This window comes from Agelaius tricolor, unplaced genomic scaffold (genome assembly GCF_023055355.1).
Source record: "Agelaius tricolor isolate 1412-34295 unplaced genomic scaffold, bAgeTri1.0.p SCAF_3, whole genome shotgun sequence".
Lineage (NCBI taxonomy): Eukaryota > Metazoa > Chordata > Aves > Passeriformes > Icteridae > Agelaius > Agelaius tricolor.
The window spans coordinates 5,854,117-5,877,442 of NW_027269263.1; the positions used below are offsets into that span (position 1 = coordinate 5,854,117).

General features: G+C 44.8%; 1 protein-coding gene across 2 annotated transcripts in view; it reads right to left on the bottom strand.

Annotated features, from left to right (window-relative positions):
* Positions 1 to 23,326, bottom strand: part of WNT7B (Wnt family member 7B) — a 95,452-nt gene that overhangs the window by 64,082 nt on the left and 8,044 nt on the right. The window lies entirely within an intron of this gene.

Below are 23,326 nucleotides of genomic sequence, written 5' to 3' on the forward strand. Positions count from 1 at the left end.
AATACCAATGTCATTAGAGCAATATGATGGATGAATTTGAGCAATGCCTCTACGATGCCAAACTGTTAAACTCTAGGATTTAACAGGCTTCAATTAACTTGGTAATCTGAAAATGAGTGAGCCAATATATTACGATACAGTTAAAGCCTCAGAAATTAAGTATGAAAAAAACTGTTACTTAAAAATGAAAAAAAAAGTTTGCATCAGGGTTTTATGTCCTAGCTCATTCTGCCAGTCTTTCCATTCAAACCCCTCTAAGCATAGATAATACCAAGTGATAGAAAGCAACTCTACACTAACATTTTCAGGTCATGAGGTCAAGCACTTGCAAGTCAGAAAATGCCAGGACAAGGATTGACAGTGAAACTTGAATTCACCTGTCTCCTGTGCATGCACAGGAATGCAAACTGCAGTTCTACAGCAACACAACTTCTTTTTTTCCACAGGACCCTCTCATCCACTTGGTGCACAGCGTGGATGCACTCTCTTGATGAGGAATTGCATTCTCTTGCTTCCTCCTTGTTCACTGTGCACACCCAGGCTTTATAAGCATTTCAAACTCCATTTTATTGAAAGAATCTGAGCTTGACCTTACCTTCCGTATGGTGATGATCAATACAATGAGAGAATGACCAAAAAATTATCCCATAATATCTCTTTGAGGACAGGAGACATGAATCCTCCCACCTTAGAAATTCAGCAAGATTTGGCTATCAAGTATTCACTGGTCCAAGGAGTTGAGTTCGACAACTCTTAGGACTACAGCCTTCAAAACATTTTTTGTTGTCTGATCCTTCTGACTACTTCTGCAGCTGGGATCATTCCCCATTTCATCAAGTCACATTCTGGGAACCAACCAACCAAATACAGTGCCAGGGAATAGCTTATTTTCGCTTAAAAACCAAAAAACTTTCATATGGCAACACTCAAATATTTAACTCAGAGGAGACTTCTGCTCCCCCTGCACAGCCCCTGGAGGAAAGCCTACAGCCCAAAGCCACTTTACTGAAGTAAATGCCCCGAGGCAGAAATACTGTAGAAATATGTGACTGAACTAGAGATGAGACACTAACACACACTTAGGTGGGAGCCACATTCAGGATCCATTAGTAGTTGCCAGAAAAAAAAAATAAATAACTGCTAAACTGAAATTTTAACCCAAATGGAAACTTTCAAATACCAAACCTGGACATAACTTGGTTACCAAGTGCAACTCTCTGTTCAAAAGCACATTATGACAGAAACATGAAGGTAAGGGTAGCCTCACTTTCTGTAGCCTCTTTCCTAAGCATCTTCTGCACCACCTCATCTGAAATCACTGAGGCAGAAATTTCATGTCACAGAACAGGAAAAGTCTTGATACCATATCAAATGCATAAAAATCCCTCCTATAATTTCAGATAAAAATTCTCTCTCCCTGCTCTGTTTGCATGCACAGCCCTCACTTACATCTGTGGCTGAGTTTCCTATGCTTACATCCATTCTGAGTAGTGGTATACTTTACCTGCAAACTGATACAGTTCAAATGGCTTAGGTGCATTATTGACAATTTCATTTGAAAATTACTGCTTTCTGTCCTTCAGAAAAATGGGGGAAAAACCCACTTCTGAATTTTGAGAATGCCCAAAATTTAGGCTTTATAAAATTGTAAAAGGGCTAGAGAAAACTCTGCATTGTGCAAGGGATTGTGTTGCAAGCAGTAAACAGTGATCTCTGCATTGACAGAACTCCCAAAAAGAAACTTCAAGAGTTAAAAATTTTGTTTCTACAGACTGCCTCACATTTAGTGCCACCTGAAAACCAAAGCAAGAAAGATACATAGCACTGAAATGAAGCAGCACTAGGAAAAAAATAGTGACCTGCAATGCTTTATGGGCAAAACTTACTTAGTTACGGAAAAAAACCCACCAGAATAAGAAAGGGTTTTCTTGTATTGTTCATGCATTCTAGCACCCATTTAAGAAGAGATTACTGGGAAAAACAGCACAACATCTTTCTGGAAAAGCTAATCATCCAGTCTTGTGCCCATGCCACATAATTGCTGCTAATCCGTGCTCCATTATGTCATCCCCCGCAATGCTCCTTCCCTTGCCTTCACAGCCCTGATACCTCCTCTTCCTCCACTCACATCGTCCTCTCTGGTCCTTCTAACCACAGAAAACAGTTTTCTTTTATTACTTTCTGAAAATTGTGGCTGCTAAAACCTCTTTGGTATTTATGATAACTATTAGTATCTATAGGGTTCAATTGACTCACACAGCAACCCTTTGCTCTTTCATGGTAATTGCCTTCCACCCACACTCTCTACCTTCCCAGATCTGAGCTCCCTTCTCTTTCTCTCTCTCTCTCTGTCCCTCCCTGTGACTCACCCTCACTGCCTGGAAGTCCCAAGCACATGCTGGCAGCTCTAGAGATTGTGTTCCCTCTGCCCAAAGTGCTGCCGAGCCCCTAACCTGTTTGAGAAACCTTTGCTCTGCTTCCTTCTCACTTGGACACTGATAAACCAAAACAAAGCTGCAGAAGCTGTTTTGCCTCAGGAGCAGGAGTGGGTTGGTATGAGTGGAAGCTGTGTCAGGGGAGGTTCAGGCTGGATATCAGGGAAAGGTTCTTTACCCAGAGGGTGTCGGGCACTGAACAAGCTTCCCAGGGAACAGTCAGGTCCCAAGGCTGCCAGAGCTCCAGGAGCATTTGGCCAATGCTCTCAGCACAGGGTGGGGTTGTTGGGGTGTCTACTCAATGATCCTTGTCTGTTCCTTCCAGCTCAGGATGATACTCTATCCCACATTCAAAGAACTGTAGCTCTCTGTCAGTGCTGTCACCCTCCTCAGTCCAGCAGCCTAAAGAAGGATGCCACCGGTGCAACACCTCAGGACTAAATTGAAAAAATATTTCAATTTATGAGGGGCTGTTACAGCTCCAGTTTAGCAACCTAAAAATCAATGCAGCACAAAGACTGCCATTGCTGAATTTCCCCCAATACTGCTTGGGTTCCTTGGACGTGGTGGATCGCAGGCACAGGGCAGAGTTTCATCCTTTGCCTCTTTAGCATCCCATTCACTCCCTTTTATTCTCTTTCATCTCAGCATTCAGGCAACCAGGCTAGGTCTAATTAATTTTAATGGGAATTAAAAAGATATTTTTTTACAGAATTATAGAACACCCTGAGTTTTGGCAGACTTTTTCACTGGGTCATGTTTTTTCTCCATTCACAGTGCCACTAGATGCACCTGAGGGAAGCCACCAGGTGCACCAGGTTCCCTCTACCATCAAGGAAAGAGCCAGACACCTCCCAAGGATGATTCAGAGCAGAGGTGGATTGAATTACCCCATGGACCTGCCTGTCTCTCCATTAACTAAGAAGACACCCAGGGAGACTGGACTCCTAACTTGAGAACCTCTCCTCATTGCCTAAATCTGGCTGTATGAATCCACCTCTGCATGTTGCTGCAGATAAACATTCAAATAGATTGCAACATGCCACTGCCTTTCACAGCTCCTTTTGTTCTTCTCTTTGTTTACCCCTCTCTTATCACAGAGCAATTGTGGTTTCCGCAGATTGAATTTTTCAAAGTAAAAATCCAACACACAAATATGTATTCCAGTTGACTTTGAAAACAGCTCTGGATTTTAACACCCAGGCCAATTTTCTGTCACTCGGTAGCAAGTCATCTCTGAGGAGCCACTCTGGTGTGCTTTGGCTTTAACAGGAGCTGCCAAACATTAGCAGCAGTGTCTGCTGTCCTTCTGGGCCACGCGGGAACACGCCGTGTGTGTTATCAGCCACTCCTGGGCTTGATCTAAAGCTCATTGAAAACAGCAGGAGTCTTTTCACTGGGTTAATTGGACTGGGGAGTCAGTTCTCATAGCAAAATGATTCCTTTACATGTTCATCAGTACATAACAGACGGGTGGGTTTAGAATTTTTCATGATACAGGGGCCTGAGCTATGGCCAGATTGAGGTGTCAGCTCCCCACAGACCAGGGGCCATGTCGCCCTGGTGTCACAGTCTCTTGTGTCCATGCCTTTTAATCCTGATGGGTGTGCACTAATCTTCCTTTGCCAGGCTGGGGATGACTTCTCATACACACAGGGGTTTTACAAGTGAGGATAAATGCCTTTTCCAACACTAAGCTCCTCTCTATCTGCTCCATCCAGCATTCTGCATTTGAATAACAGGGCGTCAAGTAATCTCAGACTTGCAATCCAGTTTATGGCTTAGCTTTTCATTTTTATGCAATTAGAAGAAGTGGTAACATTTATCTGCTTTCAAAGGAGACTATTCCCTCTTCCTCCCTCTTACTGCAACTCCACACCCTCCCCTTCAATCAGCTGTGTCTCAAACTGGAAGGGAACTGGACTAATTTCACTCTCATCATTAAAGCAAATTATTTTATCAAAAAAGGCAACCTGAGCCAAAGTCCATTTAAGTCTACAAGTCTCTGGGGACTTCAAAGAAATTACTGTTCTCCCTGGCAAGGAGTATACTAGGAAGCCAGGATTAGTATCCATGCTCATGATTGTTGCCTTAGTGTTCCTGTCGTGTGTAGAACCTTGCCAGTGCATGTTTCCCCTTTCCTTCCCTGCTAGAGCAGGGAATGTGGGGTGGATGATGACCCCATGGGTGCTGAGGATTGAACCTGCTAGAAGATAGAAATTTGGGCAGCTGTAGAGCCCATCTTAAAATAAATAAATAGCAAATGTTGGAATGGCAGTGAATGGGAAAGAACAATGCTGGGGTGACCACCCCGAGAGCAGAGATGGAGAACACCAGGAATAAAGGGTCACACCACATCTTTGTGTATGGATGGAGTGGTGAGGCAGCCTTGAGGGCACCTCTGTGAAAAGAGGCACCAGGATGGGATCCAGGCTATAGCCAGAGCCAGGGAATGTGTGCATCTTTGGCTGAGTGTACTGGCAATAGCACAGGCATGCAAGGGAGTGAATGTTCTTCAGGCCTTCAGAGAAGGTGACTACCTTCACAAAGCTTTTAGCAGTGCTAGGAATGGCTTCAGAGAATGATAATTAAAAGGCAATCTGTCTAGCAGCCAAATTTTCCAGAGAGCTGAAAGCCACATATCCAGCACAGGAGCAGCCTGATTTCCTGAAGAGCTCCTATCTCCTTTGGACAGTGCATGACGTTACACGTTCAGCACATTCCGCATGCAGATTTGTCACTTCCGATTCTGCTGATTGCAGGCAGATTCCCTAGAGGTCTGAGCGCCTGTGCTAAAGGCAGCTCTTAAAAAGAGCAACACAACTGTGCAAGCAAAGAGGAAAGGGACAAACAAAACATTCCTGGTCAGGAAAAAAAAAATGCAACTGAAAACAGTCTGGTAAAGCAACCACCCACCCGGGGGACCAGGCTGTGACTGAAGCACACACGTCACTGGTGGCTGCTGATGACACTCAGCCACTCAGCCTCTTGGTGCTGGCCTCATGGAGCACCAGGCATGGGCTGTTGACACACTCTAAAGTGTGTGTGGAAAGTTTTAAAAACACATATGCTCCCACTGAGCTCAAAGCAGAGCCAGCGGGATACTCCCAGACTTCAGTGTTTTGGTGAAATTAGGCCACAAAACGCCAGAAGTGACCCTGGGTGGGAACCCAGTAGAGCAGATTGCTTTGTTCAGCAAGGCACTGATATCACTTACACTGTGGTGATATCAGCTGCTAAGCTGTGGAAATCCTCCTACAGGACTTACCCTGCACCTCTTGTACCCATTAATCCAGGCTCCCTGGAGCCACTTCAGAAGCCCCAGACCTAAGCAGCAGTTATAAAACCACCAGCACATACATAAACATATTTCCCCCCAGAATCAGTATTTCCTGCGTCAGGCACAATGGTCAGCCTTGGATGACCAACAGGCTTTGTGTGTAATATCTCATAAGTCATTCTGGCTGGAAATGAGCATGCTGCACCCCTGAGGAGCTAGGAATTGTCTTCTGCCCATTTCTAGGCCTTACAGGATCATATGACTCTAAAGCAATCCACAATTTTACACAGCTTATGGACTCAGGTTGCCTAAAAAGCACCCCTGGTCCAACACATTCACCCTGTGGTCTACAGCTTATGAGGTTTTTTTATGCTTTCAAAACTACAATTGTGTTTTCTCCTGGTTGAAAATTGCTACACTAGACAACAAAATGGTCCCAGAGCTGGATGGGATGAAGCAAGAGGATATGATCATAGAACAATTAAGGTTGTAAAAAACCTCCCAGATCATCAAGTCCAGCCTGTGACCAATTCCTACCATATCAGCCAAAGTATTCCTTGGACACCTCCAGGGATGGGGACTCCACCACCTCTCTAGGCAGAAAATATCTACAACCCTTTCCATGAAGATCTTCCTGACCCTCCCCTGGCACAGCTCAAGCTGATGTCCTCTTGTCCTGTCAAACTGAAGTTGAACTTCAATTTCCAGATCTTCACCAAAGGCCAAGCCATCAGAGCAGTGCCAGCCAAAAGGATTTTGCACAACTGGGCACTTTCACACCTCCACAGTGCCAGTTCTGTGTTACAGACAAGAACCTGAACTGTCACTGTTAGAGACACCTGGCTTTGGGGGGAGGCGAGCATGACCAGCAGTAAAAATAATGTTTCATAGCTCTCTCAGGTATTTCCAGGATAAACCTTTTTTTCTGCACAGAGCATCACAGAAGAACACAGAAGGCAGGTACAGAATTGCTCTGGGTGCAGCAACCCCATCCCAGCAAACAGGAGCACCCACAGGGTCTCCTTGTGCCACGTGTGGGGCTCCAAGAAAGCCTTCCCTGGGACACATGATGACAGAGACAGCAAGGCTTTGCTGCCAGCTGCTACACACCCCCAACAGCACTTTGCACACATGCTGGCAGGCTCTCCCACACAGGAAACAGGGCCAGCTACATGAACATGCCCTCACTCACCGCTGGAGCTGCAGCCCCGCTTTGGCTGCCAGTGCTTCCACAAGGAGCCTGAAGCCTTAAGTCCAAGAGAAACATCACACGGCTTGCTCATGCAACAAATCTGCTTTTCCTGAAATCTGGCAGAAATGGTGATTAGTGTGCTTAATCATTTCATTCCCAGTAATGCAACCAAAAGCTTTTAGGCAATCTGCTCATGGATCACTTTGGGTTGAAGTAGCATCTAAAAAGGATGCAGCATGAAGAAGATTCCTCAGTCACTACTGATGTGGGATTTAATGAAGGAATTCAAGCTCTGCATCTTGCACACAGTCCTGCTCCACCTCCTGTCTAAAAGATATCCCAAGGGCTCAAACTACCAAAACCCCTTCCTGTGCAAACTTCCCAAGTTTCAAAGGTGCCAGCTTTCAGATCCTTGTGTCCAAATCCTGACTTCTCTCCTGATAGCCTCTTGCATCAAGGAAACAAGGGGAAAGGATTCATCTTGTAAAATTAAAATTTGGAACAACACAAAATGCCATGCATCTTATCGGAATATGCAAAAGCACAAAATAAGGCTTTTAACAGACAAGAGGTCATGCCCACCCAGATATCATTTAAATGCAATCTTGATGTGATGTATTTTGCTAGTGCAGATTGTATGAGAACAGCTCAATTTACTTTCTCTCTCTTAAACTTGTTTCCAAAGTCTCAGCTCTAATGAGATGTGAGATTTTGAAGAGTATTTAAGTTAGTCCTTGGAGCCAGTCCAGCTTCAGAGGTGGTGCAATATAGAGGAGGAGAGCAAGCAAACATGAAAACACCTAGGATAATGCATTAGGATCTTGAAGAAAGAGGGGCACATGAATATCATTCTGACATTACTTTCCCTCTTTACACTCCAGAATCATTAGCAGCTAAGTCTAGCACCTTTCCGTCTGGTCAAACATGCCAGCATGTTTGAGAATTCAGACAATTTGCCAGACAATTTTTGAGAATTCCCTGCTCCTCAGTGGTTAAATTTTTGTCCTTTGCAATTTCCAGATTTCTGAGAGAACTCCTAGTGACAGTTGTAATAATATTCTGTAAAATGTTGTGGTGGTGATTCTTTGAATGCCTTTGTGGTTTGCTGTCCAGAGTTATAATAACCTATGCTTGCCCAGATATGTGTTCTCAACTTGGAAACACTGGAGCCAGCATTTACTCTTCTGCCTGGGCAACTGCACGTGTGTGCCTGCATGTGTTGCTGAACATGGCAGTAAGTCTCTCTCCAGGTATTTGCCAGGTGCTTCCTGGTCCCTGGGAAGTGTATTTTGGGGTTCACATCTTCAGGAAAGTGGGTGACTTGAGGTTTATTCCAAATAGAAGGACATACCAAAGGGAGTCATAGGTGGTTTCTGAGCCTCCTTTGAGTTTCGTGTGTTTCTCTGTCAGTTATCTCCTTCCTTAAGCATTTTATTTTAGAAAAAACAATAGAGGGAAGAGAGGAGGGGCAGGAAAAGAAAATACAGCTCTCCAACTATATGGCAAGACTGAAATGGCATAGCTGCACTGAGACAAACCTTGATAAGATAAGGTGGCTGTTGTATCTGAAGTAAGTTATGTCAACGTTTGCCTGGTCTCAGGTATACACGTACATGCCCTTGGTGAAAACTGCTGAGTGAATCCCTGAGGATCAGGCTTGAACACACATCAAAATCATATATGTATGGATGAGGCACCAATTTCAACTAAAATGCTGTGTAACTTTGAAAAGAGGACTCTAAGGGCTAAAAAGAAATCCCAAAACCACTCAGATCTTCTCTGGAGTCTTTCTATGCCTTATAAATATTTGTATCCATGAAGAAACAACAGAGAAGAGAAATGTGAAATATGAATTGTTATTTATATAAAAAGATATATCCCAAAAACACTTTACCAAGTAATAAACTAGACCCTTGTAGTGCATGAATGCTATAAAATCCAAGGTCTCTATTCTGTGCCAAGCAAAGGCTCCTATATATATATATATTTTAAAAACTGGATCCCAGTCAGCTGAAATATTGAAAATAGTTCTAAAGATGGCAAGGAAAGAGCTGAATTTAATTTGGGGGAAAAAAAAATCCCTTATGGTTTGGCTGCACACAAGCAATGCTATACTCCCTGAAAGCTGGCTTTTGAAATTAATTCATGCTCTAGAGGAAGGCAAAGCTGAGCATCCACTCAGCAGTGACTCTGTGAGTTCCACCTCACACACCAATGTCACACCAAGGATTTGTGTTCCCAGTACACGCTGCAGTTGCAGACTTTCAGGGCAAACAGTATTTTTACCCCATGCCCACAAACTGAAACCTGTAAAAACAGCCCTTATTCCACATCTCTTTTGACCATCAGTATTAGAGCATTTCTGAATCTCTAAGTTTAAAAGTGCACCTGTGTAAAGGCCTTATGTTTCTCAAATGTTAAATTGCAAAACTGTCCTTAGGACAATTCAAGAGATCCCAAAATCCTGCAGCTGTAGAGTTGAGCACAATTTATGTGGAGCAGACATGCAGAAAGTCTTCTTCAAATACCAAATTCTCTTATTGATGTAAACTGTGCTTTGTCTCTTCTCTTTTACATTCCCTCTCCTGTACTTCTCCCTGAAAAAGGGGATCATGCTCTGCTAGCTGAAACCAGGCAGCTGTGACCTGCACTCTGTCCTGTGCTCTCTCCCTGCTCAGCAGTGGTCACTCACATCCTGCCTGGGGACAAACAAGCCACAGAGCACAGCAAGCGTCTCTGGGCTGAGCTTGGCTTCCTGAGCCACTCTGCTCACACCTCCTGAGCACACTTCCCAATGCCCCACCTGCATTCTGGTTCCAGGATATGATCCTCCTGCCGAGGGGCAAAGAAGCTGCTGTGAGGTGGTTAAATTTCAGACCAGCTGATGGGGTCATGGCTTGGACCCACAGGACAGGTTGGGCAATGATTTAGCTAAGTGCTGAACCTCCCAAGAACTGGCTCCCTCTCTGGCAGCTATCCTAAAGCCTCTTTTATCCTCCAGATCCACCTTTTCCAGGCTTCATGGACTTCTTACTTTCTTCCTTTCTGTTGGTAGTCTCCTTTGAGATGGGTTTTTCACCTCACCCTTCTCTCCATTCCCTTCTCCCTGGGGAAAATGCAGGTCCTTCCCTGGCTGTCCCTCCCACGCCAACATCCACTCCTCATCACCTCTCACCTCAAAACTCCTAGCTTGGTCTCCACTCACAGCCAACAAGCTTACAGAAAAAAAATCTGACTTATTTACATAAACTTATGCACTCCCAAACTGAGATTTCTCTGACAAAGCTCATTTTCAGTTCTCTTTTCCTGGGTTTGGAAGGGAAATAGTAAACTTGAGATGCCACTCAAATTTAGAGCTTGTTTCAGGAAAGAGTTAAGCATGTCTCAGAATCCCTTTGTACTCAGGGAACATACAAGGGTGCTCAGCACTGTGTATATCCTGTTTTCCACATGTGTGACATGGTCTGTTTAAATATGTGATGTAACTACAAACTCTCCAAAGCCTGTATGCTTCCAGCTCTCCATGAACTTTAAGCCTCAGCTGTCACTAAAAGGGAAGCTTCTGCCCTGGAAAGACAAATTATAAATAAAGAATTCCAGATAAGCAGAGAAACGTCTAAAAGAGAAGAGACACACTTATTAAAAAAATTAAAGAATTATTATTTCTATATGTATCTATATGGCTATATATAATCTTTCAAGCACAATTTCTTCAATACTCTTTATCTTCCTCTATTTCTCTTAACAGGGATAACTTTTCACAGCAGATGGATGCATAAAATAAAATATTTTCATTTTCTTTTTAATAAAATAAAAGGAAATCCAAGATATATGCTTCACAGTCCAAGACTAATAAACCACAGGTAAGATGCCTCTGACACTTCATCTGTGTGTGAGAAAGCAGGTTCTACCACAGCCTCACAATATCATCAATAAATACCATTTTTTCCTCTATTTGTTGCTTCTGAATATCCATAGCTGCAAATGGATTTTGCTCAGAATTCTCTATCATCTTTACAGCCACTCCTTTGTTGTCCCAGCAGCGTCACTTCCATGTGTAATAGGGAAGAGACAGGTGACTCACTGTTCCAAGGAACTAAAGCAATCAAAGCTGTGCCCTCCTGCCAGCTTCAATGTAAATGACCCCCAGAAAAACAAACCCAGTTACCCTTCAGGAATTGCTTCAGCTCAAGGGAGAGATGGTGGCAGCACTGCATGGTTATACATTACCTGAGAAAGGCCAGAATATTTCACTTGGCATGCTGAAAATATGCTGCTCACCTTCAGAGCTCTCTGGGGCTGGGTCTCTTCTGGGCAAGAGCTACAGCCCCAGGAAGCAACATAATTTATTGCCAACAAAACTATTTCAGCTGGCCCTGATTCCTCTCTCAGGTGTGCTGAAGAGAAGAACTTTTGGTTTGGGAGTTAAGCTGGAACTCTACTGCATTTTTGTGCTCTGCTGGGCCATGCAATCCAATAGAAACCTTGGATTTTATAGCATTCAGCAAAAAGATTTAGTCTTTATCTCTGAGAAATAAATCACCTCCCAACAACTCAGAGCACTAGAGGGCATGCACAGAGACCAACAGGGGCCACTGACAATATGAACAGCTGCTGGAAATGCTACCAGATCTGACACACAACTGGGATATCTCTGAAAGAACAAGAGCAACAGAGAATCTGATCTCCAATTTTAATGGCAGTTTTTCTCCTGGGGGATTGTGAGACAAATTTCAAGGTATAAAATCAATTTTAGGTCAGAATATAAAGTAAGCTGGGGTGCCAGTGTGTAACCACTATCTCTGAGAGCTTATTTTGGATCACACCACATGGGTCTGCCACCTGCCATCTTCCAAAATGCTTCCCATCATCTGAGCCCTCTACAATCAAGTAATGAAAATTATGTGTCTTAAAGTGCCAATATGCACATTAAACATCAGCAGATCAAAGTAGAATCTAGGACAAAAAATAATGTTTTCCTTCTTTAAAAAATTATTTCGGGAAACTGTATGGCTCAGGGGCTTGGTACTGGGATATGGAGCCTTTCATCGCTGATCCAAACATGACCCAAGTCAGTAGTGACCAAAAAAATGGTTACTGGTTGGCAGAAGCTTTGTGGCCTAGAGTATTTGAAACGAGTTGATGGTCTTAATCCAGTTCCCAGTGGATGACTCTCCACATCACAGAAACCACCACCACAATTGGCACCCTCTTCAGCAGCCTTGGCAGGTTGGCCAAGGATTAAATGAGTACAGAGACTGAGCCACCCGCTTGTGCCTAGCTAGAGGTTGCCCCTCTAGGTCATGGATGAGACATGAGGATGGGGTGGAGTGGGGAAGCTCACACACCCTCTGCTTGTGCTGTCCTGGTTTTGTGGGTAAGAAGAGGAATTCATTTTCCAGGGCTGTGATTCAGGCACCCTTCACAAGCAGTATATTCATATACATCTGTTGAATTTTAAAAGGAGCTAGAAACTGAGGCAATTTCAAGATTTTTTTTTCTCAAAAAATAAGGTGCCAATTTCTGGGGAATTATCCAAATCAGGGTAGTTATGCCTGGGCTGCATTTAACAAAACACACACAGCCAACCTGTAAAGTGGCTCCACTTCAAGAAACATTCCTCTTGCTGTGCTATGTTTTCAGTCAACGCTTTAATTATCTCACAAGATGTCTTAGAGTGTACATAATCTGTGCCAGCTATTGTCAGAAAGCTAAAGCTGATTTCTAATTAGGTATACAATGGCAACTATCATGTAAAAAAATATATGATACACCTCAAAAAATCCTATCTGGGCATAACAAAGAAAAGCAGGACTTTGGTTAGTGCTGAAAGAGGTTTTCAATTTTAGAGAGGTAAAAGGCACCAGAATCTCCTTCCAAAAAACAGCACTCTCCTAACAAAATACTTTGACCTAAATCCTGAAGTTATTCAGGCAAGGTTTGTGTGGAACCAAAGTTTAAACTTCAACTTTAGGCAGTACCCAGATGCAGTGAGAAGGGCAAATAGCAGAAGCCTTGCATGTGCTTCCCTGCGTGAAGGCACAGAGCCATCCTCCCTGCTTGCAGGTCAAGCAGGCAATGCTGGAAGAACTTTTCTGTGCACTGTCAGGAAAGGCTTCCCCAAAGTTGGAGCAAGACTGGGCAGCACTTCAAGCCACTTCTTGGCTGTCTCGTTTCTTGCCTCCTACAGCACTGCAGCAAGCATGGCAAGCAGTGACAGCTCTGCCTGAGGAAAGACACAGAGGAGGAACACTGCAATTCACTGGAGATCCCCCCTTTCCTATTCACCCCCATGATAGCCAGAGCACTTCATCTTCTGCTGGACTTTGCTACAAAAAGTCTTTAATAACAAGCTGGGACTGATTCAACCTCTAGCTTCCACACCAGGAGTAAGACAGCAAGGCATTTTCAAATTACAAAAAGGGAACTGTCATTTGATCTGTCCTGCTGCATGGCCCTCATATGTCTAAGATTTGAAAGACCTTCTTACGCAAAGGAAATCTCAGGAAGCAAAAGTGGCAAACTCTTAAAAGGTTCCTCATCCGTTGCACACAAAATGGAGCAGCATTTCGTTATTTGCACTTGAATCAATGCTCAGATTAGTGGCTCTTCATGAAGGGAAGGTCCAGATTTGGACATAAGCAGAGATCAAAGTGGTGAGAAGTAGGATCTCTTCCCTGTTCATTGCAAGAACACCCCTCAGCCTTGTGCTCCTGACCCTGGACATCCACACGTTTCTCCATGCCAACACATGCTAGGTGTGAAGAGCACTCTAATAGAAGTACTTGACCCAAACTGAACAAATTTCCTAATTGCAGTAGGACAACACTTGAGGGTGTGGTTACGACAGAAAATCACACCCATGGAAGGATCAGGAGCACCTGGCTGCACCTCATGACTCCTAATGTCCCAGGGGCACAATTATCTCATCAGGTGCCACCTGCCAAGTCTTGTTGCTGAGGAACTGGCTTTGGCACACTGCATAACTGGGGTGGGGAAAGGAGAGGAGCACACAGGGCCAGGCACACATGCTTGTTTTAAGTGCATTCCTTAAAAGTGAGTATCTACACCAAGGTTCTGCTCAGAAGCATGTCTGCATTGGGGGGTTACAAACAAAGGAGCAAGCTGTTGTTTCTGAATCCTGTCCTGCACCCCCACACCCTTGCAGAGCTTGCATTCTGTGGTTACTGATTAATGGACATCCCTGAACTGGCAATTCTCCATCCACAGCTTTTCCAACCACTCGGTGCAGCCTACAAGAGTCCCAAAGAGACAGACAAGCCTGGAAAACTTCTTGGCTGGCAATTTTCAAAATGTTTTGCCCTTTTTCTCCAAAGAGAGCACAAAGCCACAGTGAGGTGCAGACTTTATGACTTCCAAAGTGCTCTGACCATGAATACAGCTTGCTGAGTTCAAAGTCAGTGTCTGGGTGAGGCTGTGCCACACACGGTCACCTCTGCATGCAAGGCCTTCTCATCTCCCCTGCTCTCTTTCATCCTCAGTTCAAGGTGTGAAACCTGACCTCAACACAACAATTAGTGGATCATGGCCTAGCAATAGAAGGCAGAACAAGCCTCTGCCTCAGCTGCAGAGCTTCTCTGGAACAATGGAGATCACAAACCACATAACAAAGCTCTGTGCCTAGAGGTAAGTTACTCTCGGTCGAAAGGATCTGTCTAGGGGACAAATTTTTAGAGATTAGCCTAATCCAGAGTCTGATGACCTTTAGGTCATAGTGCAAGAACTTCCTCTTTGATACATCTTTTACAACATAACCAGAGTGACATTAACAACAATAACCTGACCCCATCTCTCCCCTCAGGAGCACCTACCCTGGGCAGAGCTCCCCAGAGACAGAGTAGGCAGAGGAACAAAAGACTCCAGGGAGTCTACTAGGGATGTGCCAATCTAATTATTGTGGGCAGTGCCAATGAAAAAAAAAGCTAACCAAAAACTGTTAAGCTAGTTGATATACCCTTTAGGCCATGGGAGTGGAGAAAAAGGAATTCACTGTGAATCAGAAGCCATATTTATTTGTGCTTCCACCCTCAGCCCTCTTGATAGTGTCAAAGTCCACTGGGTTTGAAGCTACCCTGAGAGATTTAGCAGTAGTCCACAGCAGCAGGGAAGGGATTTAAGTCTCATCCTTTACTTCTTGCTCACTGTGCTGCAGCAGAGCTGTTCTCCATCCAGCAAAATCATCTTCTTCTTTAAGGCCCAGCACAACAGATCTGATTCAGGAATGTTTCCCTTCCTCTTCATTCCCCTTGAATTTCTCACCCTGAGTCATCGGACTACAATATAACTTTAATGTGGAAAGTTTTGTGGGTATGTTTTGTTTTCTTTTTAACTTCAGAAAAGAAAAGGTACAACCAGAGGGGGAAAAAAGTGTCTCATGGTTGAGAGGACTCTTTTGACCAAGGAGTCACATGGCTCCCTGGCGAGCAGCCAAAGGAGTCATGAGAGATGCAGCCATTCTCCTCAGCACTCCCTTAACCATGTCCTGTCTGTGCCCAGCACTCCAGCCCCGAGGCCAGCAGCTCTCCGAGGCCAGGGCTTGCTCCACGCTGCCCACAGTGGCTGTGTGGAAGGAGAAGGCGCTGTCAGAAGGGATGCTCATGACTTTGGTGAGCAGCCCTGAGCTCTCCCCAAGGCCGTGCTGGGCATGGTGGTGAAGAGGGCGATGGTGACGCCGTGTTTCAGATGAGTGCAGTCGCATCGCCTTTGTGCTTGTGGTCAGAGAGAGAGTCACTGAAAGTAATGACGCAGCACTTACGCTGCGCTTTCTCTTTCCAAAGTGCTGTGGCAGCTCTTGCTCTCCTGCCCCTCCCCTACTTTCAAGCCTTGCCAGTGCTGTTATTGCCCTATTAAAGCTGTGGGAAACTGAGGCAGGCAGAAGTCACGATACTGCTATTCAGCATCTCAGACATCGGCCCACTCTCGGACCGCTCCTATCTTCCCCACAGAGTGAAACCCAAAATGGGAAAGTGCAGTATTTAGAGGGACTGGCCCTGGCCAGGGTCCAGATCAATCAGAGATGTGCTTGGGCTTTCTCAGATGCTTTCCTGCCTAGCTGCCAGGAATGCCAGGACTGGTGCTGGTCCTGCACGTCCATACAGCTCTGCTGGGTGCTGCACTCCCAGCAGTGTTGCACTCCAGCAACTGCTGCACTCCACCCCAGCAGTGAGGGAAATGATCCTTGCCCAATTCACTTGCATACTGGTAGGATTAATTCACTTACAATCCCTGATGAAAGAAATTATTATTAAATAGTAGTTACATTTGATAATTATGTCTCACTTCAACCAGACTAGTAAGGTGCATATTATGTCCAGTCCCAGTACTGCAGCACTTCAAAATTTTTAATCGGATACAAGTCAAAACATTTCCCAGGTCCTGCCTGCATGCAGACAGTGGTTTATATATTTCTGGCTTATGCTTACTTCCAGCTTTGGGCTTCTCTGCAATACTTCATATGCAACAGCAAATGCTTCAAGGCTTTTGACTTATTTCTCCCCTCAAAAAATTAAATAAGGTTTCGAATTTATGTCTGGTCTTGCTGATTCCAAAGGCTGTAATTCTTTCAGTAGCCCATGAAACTGATTTTGGGGTTTGTCTGGCACGGCCTCCTACTAATATTGTCTTTGCTGTATGTTCTTGTGAACTATGGCCAGGTCTCCTACAAATTGCATAAAACAGCAGCCTGTGTCAAGGCTGAATTCAAATGGATACTGTAAGGACAAGGCTGTTGCTGACTTTGTGTTTGGTACTCTTTTTGATTGCACTGGAGTCACTCCTTTGACTGTAGCAGAGTCACTCCTGCTTTATTAGCTTGCTGAGCTGTGGATATGGCCTCAGGGGAGAGAAGCCTTAGGCCCATAAAGCTTAAAAGACAAAATGTAAGATCTTCCCAAAATTCTACACAGCGATGGCCATCCAGAAAGAAATTATTTTGAGTACCTTTATTGTGCATTCCAAGTAGGTGCTGGTGAAGACCCAGCTCAACAGCACTACTTTTTGCACCACAAATCTGCCAGTAAAGTCCATACAGTTCCATAAGCTTTGAAAATGGTGTCACTGCCTGTAACAGTGTGGCCCTACTTCAGATAAAACATTTGGGATGTGCAGGGACCAGTGGACTTGGTGCCATTGCACAGGGGAAATTCTTCTGCCACCTATCAAACTCCTAACTCTCACTTCTTCCCCCACTTGCACACTTGCTATACCACTGGATGTCTTTTTTCTCCTTATTAGGAACTCAGGGTGAAATCTGACCTTGGACAAAGAGCTGGAACAAAGACTGTCACCATGATGATTAAGTGGGATTTTTGCATAAACATGAAGTTTATCCTTTTTCAAGGGAAATCTGATCCACAAGCATAGGCTGAAACAAAAATAAATGTTCAAAACCGTAACAGTGATACGGGTACAAACTGTAAGCACTGTTAAAATGATTTCCAGAAAAGAAAGATACAATAACTCTCTGATTTACTCTGTCTTGAGATTTTCTAGAGAAGGTATGATTTGCTGAAAAATAACTAGTAGGTGATAATCATCTTATTATTAGATTCTAGTGGAAGAAACACATTTTTATGATGAGAGCAACTATTTGGCCTTAACTATCTTAACTTCAGTAAAACTGCCCATAATCTATTAGAACTGAGTAAGGCAGCAAACTTTCAGCTCCATCCAGAAAACTGACTTTTAGAAAGAAAGCTCAAGAGGAAAGCATAGAAAAAATAACTCAGCATGTTATCTAAAGGTTTGTCCTAAAAACATTTTGGCAATAGCGGAAGGGAGAAGTCATAGAAATGCATACAGAGAGAAAAACCTACTGCTCAAATATTTAAGTCTCTGTATCTAGAATTTCTTTCCATTTCTGCTAATGCAGAATTTGCAATGTTCCTTGGGCATGTGTTGTAGCAAATGCAAATACATAGGAACTGTCTTAGCAAGAAGTTAACAGCAAGTCCTATGCAGCTATCCACAATGGAGAGAAAATAGATCTTTCTACATTTGGGGGAGAATTGAAGGGACAGCAAAAGAGGAGAGGGTTCTAACAACCCTTAAAAGACTGAAAGACATTCTCCAGAAACATGCCTTCCTTGGCTTTTCTCTTTTCTTCCAGAGTACTCCTGTGCCTATACTCCTGGACTTTCTCATCCTCCTACATAATTCTGGACTTGTAAACCTGAAGCTTTTGGTGGCGAGTTTCTTCAGCTCATTGACGGGGTGTTCACGTGTGCATGGCACAATTCCAGAACAAAAAAGTCATGGAGATTTTGCTTTTCTGTCATGGTTCTCACAGAGAGAGGCTTGTCTGGTTCTCATAGAACCCTTCCACGCAGAGTTTTACTGTAACACTATGCAAGTTCCATACCTGGGGAAGGTTGGAGAGATGCTCTACAGAAGGGCAATGGAGCATCAAGGGAGAAAGAGCAAAAATTGCGAGAACCAAACCAACAGGTGAACCTGTCTTGCAAAAATTCATCTCTCAGGTAATTAACAGGTAGACATGCTTTGCCAGCAGCCATGAAAGGCACTGGTGAGAGTCCACTGAGGGTAGAGCAACATGCAAAAGCTGTGGGCTGAAGAAACTGGGCTTGCAACATTAACCAATTCTGTAACTCATAGTGTCAGCATATCTGTAGAACTCCTTTGATCTACAGCTGGTCCCAGGTTTTTGTTGCTTGGGGTAACTCGGGAGGACTAGAGGGTTAAAGTATATTTTGGGGTCAGGAGGCTCTCTCACTGCATTTCACCCCAATTACCCAGTCCCATGCACTGACAAAGTGGATGCCACCATTCTACCCTCAGCATGCCACTTTGCCAGGTACACATGGCGCTTTTCCCATTGCAAAAAAAGGCTTTTGTCAGTCTAACTGTATAATTGCTGCTCATTTTGTTTAGCTCTTTAACACCTTCTTTGAAAGACTCTCTTCTGAGGGATTAGCCTTGTTGGGTGTTTAATATGAAAACACATCTGTATTCATCCTTACCTATTCATCTGAGTATTTCATATAGCTTTTTACCCACTTTTTATTCTATATTAGTAATACAACATATGTATTTCTACATATACTACATAATACAGCATTCCATGCTGTCATCCTACACATTCTGGATGCTGCCACCTTTCCTTGTAATTTCTAAAGTAAATATTATTTTTGCAATTTCAAGGTGTACTAAACATCTAATTCCTGGAACTGATAGTTGCAAAGGATTGAGAGAGTTGCCTTCATCCAAATGCATTTGGAATCAAGGATATTCAGGAGTACAATGCTTGATCTAGACCTTGGCAGGAGAGGAGTGGACAATCCCAGATTTACCAGAGCTCTCTGATTTTAGACAGGGAATTTTATTCTGGGTCTCACAGGAAATGCTGGACTTTACCTCCTATAGCTACCAAAAAATCATATCACAATCATTCTCCCATCTTTGTGTAGCTGCTTCAATACATGGAAATTTCCTGTGCCGGGCACATAAACCAAGCTTATGGCAGTCCAGCATAAAAATATCCTTTATCTTTCTCTTTTCAGCTGAGCAAAAGCATTAGCTTTAGATGAGCCTGAAAATATTTGATACTCTGAAGATTGACCTGTTCTGTCTATAAGCGAACACATCTTTGAGGGATGGTGAAGTGGAAGGAATTCCTCTTATAGATAATCATTATTACAGTATCACATAAAAGGAAAATATAGCAGCAGAGCTCTCTTTGGGCATTGTACACTGCATAACTAGAGTCTGAGCGAGCAAGCTGAAGTCTCAATTATAAAATGAACAAGGTGCAAAAGTAGGGAAATGATGGATTTACACTGCAGCTCAGTGATTGAGGCAATCCCATCCCCACAACAGGCAGTTTAATCACAGAGGTTGATCCTGCCCTGATCTAACAAGGATGGGAAGAGTGGGCCAGCCTGTCTAACCCTGACTGCACCAGCTGAAGTGGCAGCATCATTCAGGCTGGTTGGCATTGCTGGTGAAGCTGTGCCCACTGTCCCCTTGAAGGCTCTGCCTCATAGAGCAGCTGGGTTGTTCTCTGCCTGTGCAGCTCCCTCCAGAACTGATGGATTAAGAAGCAAACACCAGGGACTCTCTCCAGCAGTCCTGATCTTTAGGGATTAGGCATGACCACTTTCCTGTAGGCATACGAACAACCTGCATCCCTTCTAGTCTGTTTCCCAGCAGTGTTGAGAAGCCCTGTTGTTAAGGATACAGAATTGTAAGGATGTGGAAGCACCAGCAGAACAAATGCAAAAACATGCAGAGGATATTTCTTCCTCTACATTTCCTAATCAAGCAGTGATATCTACTCACCAATATAAATTATTTGCTGTGCTATGGTGTTAGAAAACATATCTTCTTTGAACATTTGTGCTGCTATTGCTACATATGCACACACTATCTTAAGAGCAATTCCAAATCACTTTATAGCAAATAACTGAATGAACTGTATCTATGTGCCAGCAGATAATCCCTAAATAAGCTTCTTCAGAACTGTCTCTCATGTTGCTGGTGAATGCATCCTGCACTGAATAAGATGAACAGTGAAAGGGGAGCACCAATGGAAAACCAACAAGCACCACGTTCTTTAGAAGCAGCTGAATATGTGAATGTGTACAGACACATGCACACTCTCACAGGCACTGCAAGAAACAGTACCAGTGTTCTGCATAATCCTGGTGTTTAGACATTTATGCTAATTACACTGATATTATTTAATGGCAGCTTTATACTTTCAATATTTAACTGGATTATCAAAATACGTCCAGCATTAAAATGCATCAGCTATTGGAGCCACAGTCAGTTTTCTTTTTCAGAGAGCAAGACACTAATTTCTTCTGGTTGTAGAAATGTGCCTCAGCAGGCCAAAGGTTACCAGGGAAGCACACTGAAAAAGATGACTTTATCAGATAGCACACTTACAATATAGAAATCAATTTTATAAAGGAGTCGGATTTTAAATTAATTTTGGATGTAGCTGACCATAATTTAACTTTCTTCCCAACTATTGCACAAAAAACACTGGGGTGTGGTGCTCATTTCATTTCATTTCATTTCACCATTGGCTTTTCCATTCAGAAAAATCTGATGGGATTTTTGCTTGAAAGGTTTTCTCACAGAATAACAGGGCAGCACCCCATCTCCCCCGGGCCTGCATTCCCGGCACCAAGAGAGACGGAGCACGGACACCCTGCACTCCATTTGCTTGCCCGGTGAAACTCATCCCCTCTGTCCCTGAAGGAGCAGCAATGCAGAAGCCAAGGAGTCGTTCCCATAGCTAAAAGATGATAGAGATCTCGGGGGAAATTAACATAACCATTGACAGTCCTGAGAGCTCACCAAACAGCAGCTTGGGAAGCATCCTCCCCTCCGGAGAGCGAGGGTAGCAGAGACACCCGCAGATAATGCTCCAACAGACTCTACTATGCTTTAATCTTCAAAAGCTACCATTAGTAAGCCAGAGAAGTATATTTACCCACCAGACAAACACCGCAAGTAGGCTACTCTCCATTAAGCACTGAAATAACTCCTCTTTCTTTTCACTTCCTACGGGGAGTGGGGCAAGGCACCGCAGCTCTCCCGCCGCTGCCCCCGCTCTCTGGAAGGGATGGGGGGGACACAGTGGAAAAGGAGCAAGTGTGGCCGGGGGCTGGTGCCGGGGGTGGCACGGAGGAGAAGCGGAGGGGGATGGGGGTCGGGTCCCGGGCACCCTGTCCCCAGCGGCCCCGTGCGCGCTGCTTTCTCCCCGGGAAAGCAGCCGGCTCCGTCCCTCCGGAGTGATGGATGGAGGGAGGTGGGCGTCGCTTTGGGGCTCCGCTTTGTTGGGTTTCACCTCCTGATCCCTTTCGCTTCTGCTCTGCTGGGCTGCAATAGCCACCTCGGCTCCAGCTCCGCGGGTCCAGCTCCCAGTGACCTGCCGCGGAGGGGATGAACTGGGGACGGCCCAGGGAAAGGCGAGAGAGCATTATTTATCCACCACAACTTCTCATTGTCGCGGGGCAGTGCTCAAAAGATCCACAAGCAGTTGGCTTTAAATAAAGCAGGCATTGCTTCCCTTGTATTTCCCCTCAGCAGTCGCCTTAGTATTATTATTATACTTCTATAGCTTTTGCTTTCGGACCTTATAATTATGTCACACAGCAAGGGAAACCGCCAGCATCCCAGCATCTGGTGTGCGGTTGCAAACTTTTGTTTTAAGATTTGAACTATTTATAGAAGGAAAACTTTGTAGGATAGTAATTTCCTACGGTTTTGAGAAAAATATGGCTACGCTTATATTAAAAGGGTGTATTTATTTATTTATTACGACTCCTTCCTCCTGTATAAAAAGAAATAATAACCACAAAAAAAACCCCAACCAACCAAAGATAGCACGGCAAGCTTTTTTACAAGCTATCGGTCACCTACGCAGCAGACATTTCCCTCCTGTGAACAGAAACAGGCAGCTCTGGTTGAATTAATCTAACGTGCTTCCATAAATCTAAGCGCTTTTAAAAATCGGTGGCCAAGACATGTGCATTTCATTAAGAATTAAGAATGTAGAAATAGGCTTTTAGTTTCTTTTTATGGGCGTGTTTGTTCCTATTTTTCTCCCATAGCAGTGGGATATGTTTTTTTCCATAGCCCACAGAAAACAGACGGACACAACACGGAGGAACACACGCACACGTGCTTGTTCATGTGCATGTGCTCCTGTGCGCAAATAGAGAGGGAAAAAACCCAAATATATATAAATCCACGTACAGTTCAGGGATAGGACCTCAAAATCGCATCCTTCGGGGGCACAAAAAACTGAGGTCGGCTTGGAGATAGGAGGGTAGGGAAATCTGTCCGGCCCCGGCAACCGAGATAAATGCGGGACCGAGGATGCCGAGACGGGGTTCCCCATCACCGACCGGGGTGCACCCCTCTGCCGCAGCCCTGGCAGCCTGGGCAGGCTCCGAAGCGCCCCAGAGCTCCCCCGGGCCCGACCCCCGCGTTCCGGCACTCTTGCCCCGGGGCTGGGGGGATGCCCAAGGGAGGGAGAAGGCTCCCCGATTTCACAGCGGCTCCCTCCGCCGGGTACCTGCCGCCGCAGCGCCCTCCTCTCCGCACGGCTGCCCCGCGGCGCGGTCAGCTCTCCTCCGCAGCGCAGGAGAACAGAAGCCCTTGGCGGGTCCCCGGCAGCCCCTCCGGGCTCCGGCTGCGGTCCCGGACGGGACCCCGGCCCACCACCCCCGCCACCCTAACGCGGCGGCCGGCGGGCACCGAGACCTGCCGGGGGACCTGCAGGAGAACGGCGGCGGACACTCTCTCCGCAGCCCTCACGGACTAGCCCAGCCGCTTCTTATCCACCGCAACGATAGATACAGATATAGATATTAAAAAAAGAGACCGAAATTCCTCGCAGTCCCACCCACCGACTCTCATTTCCCC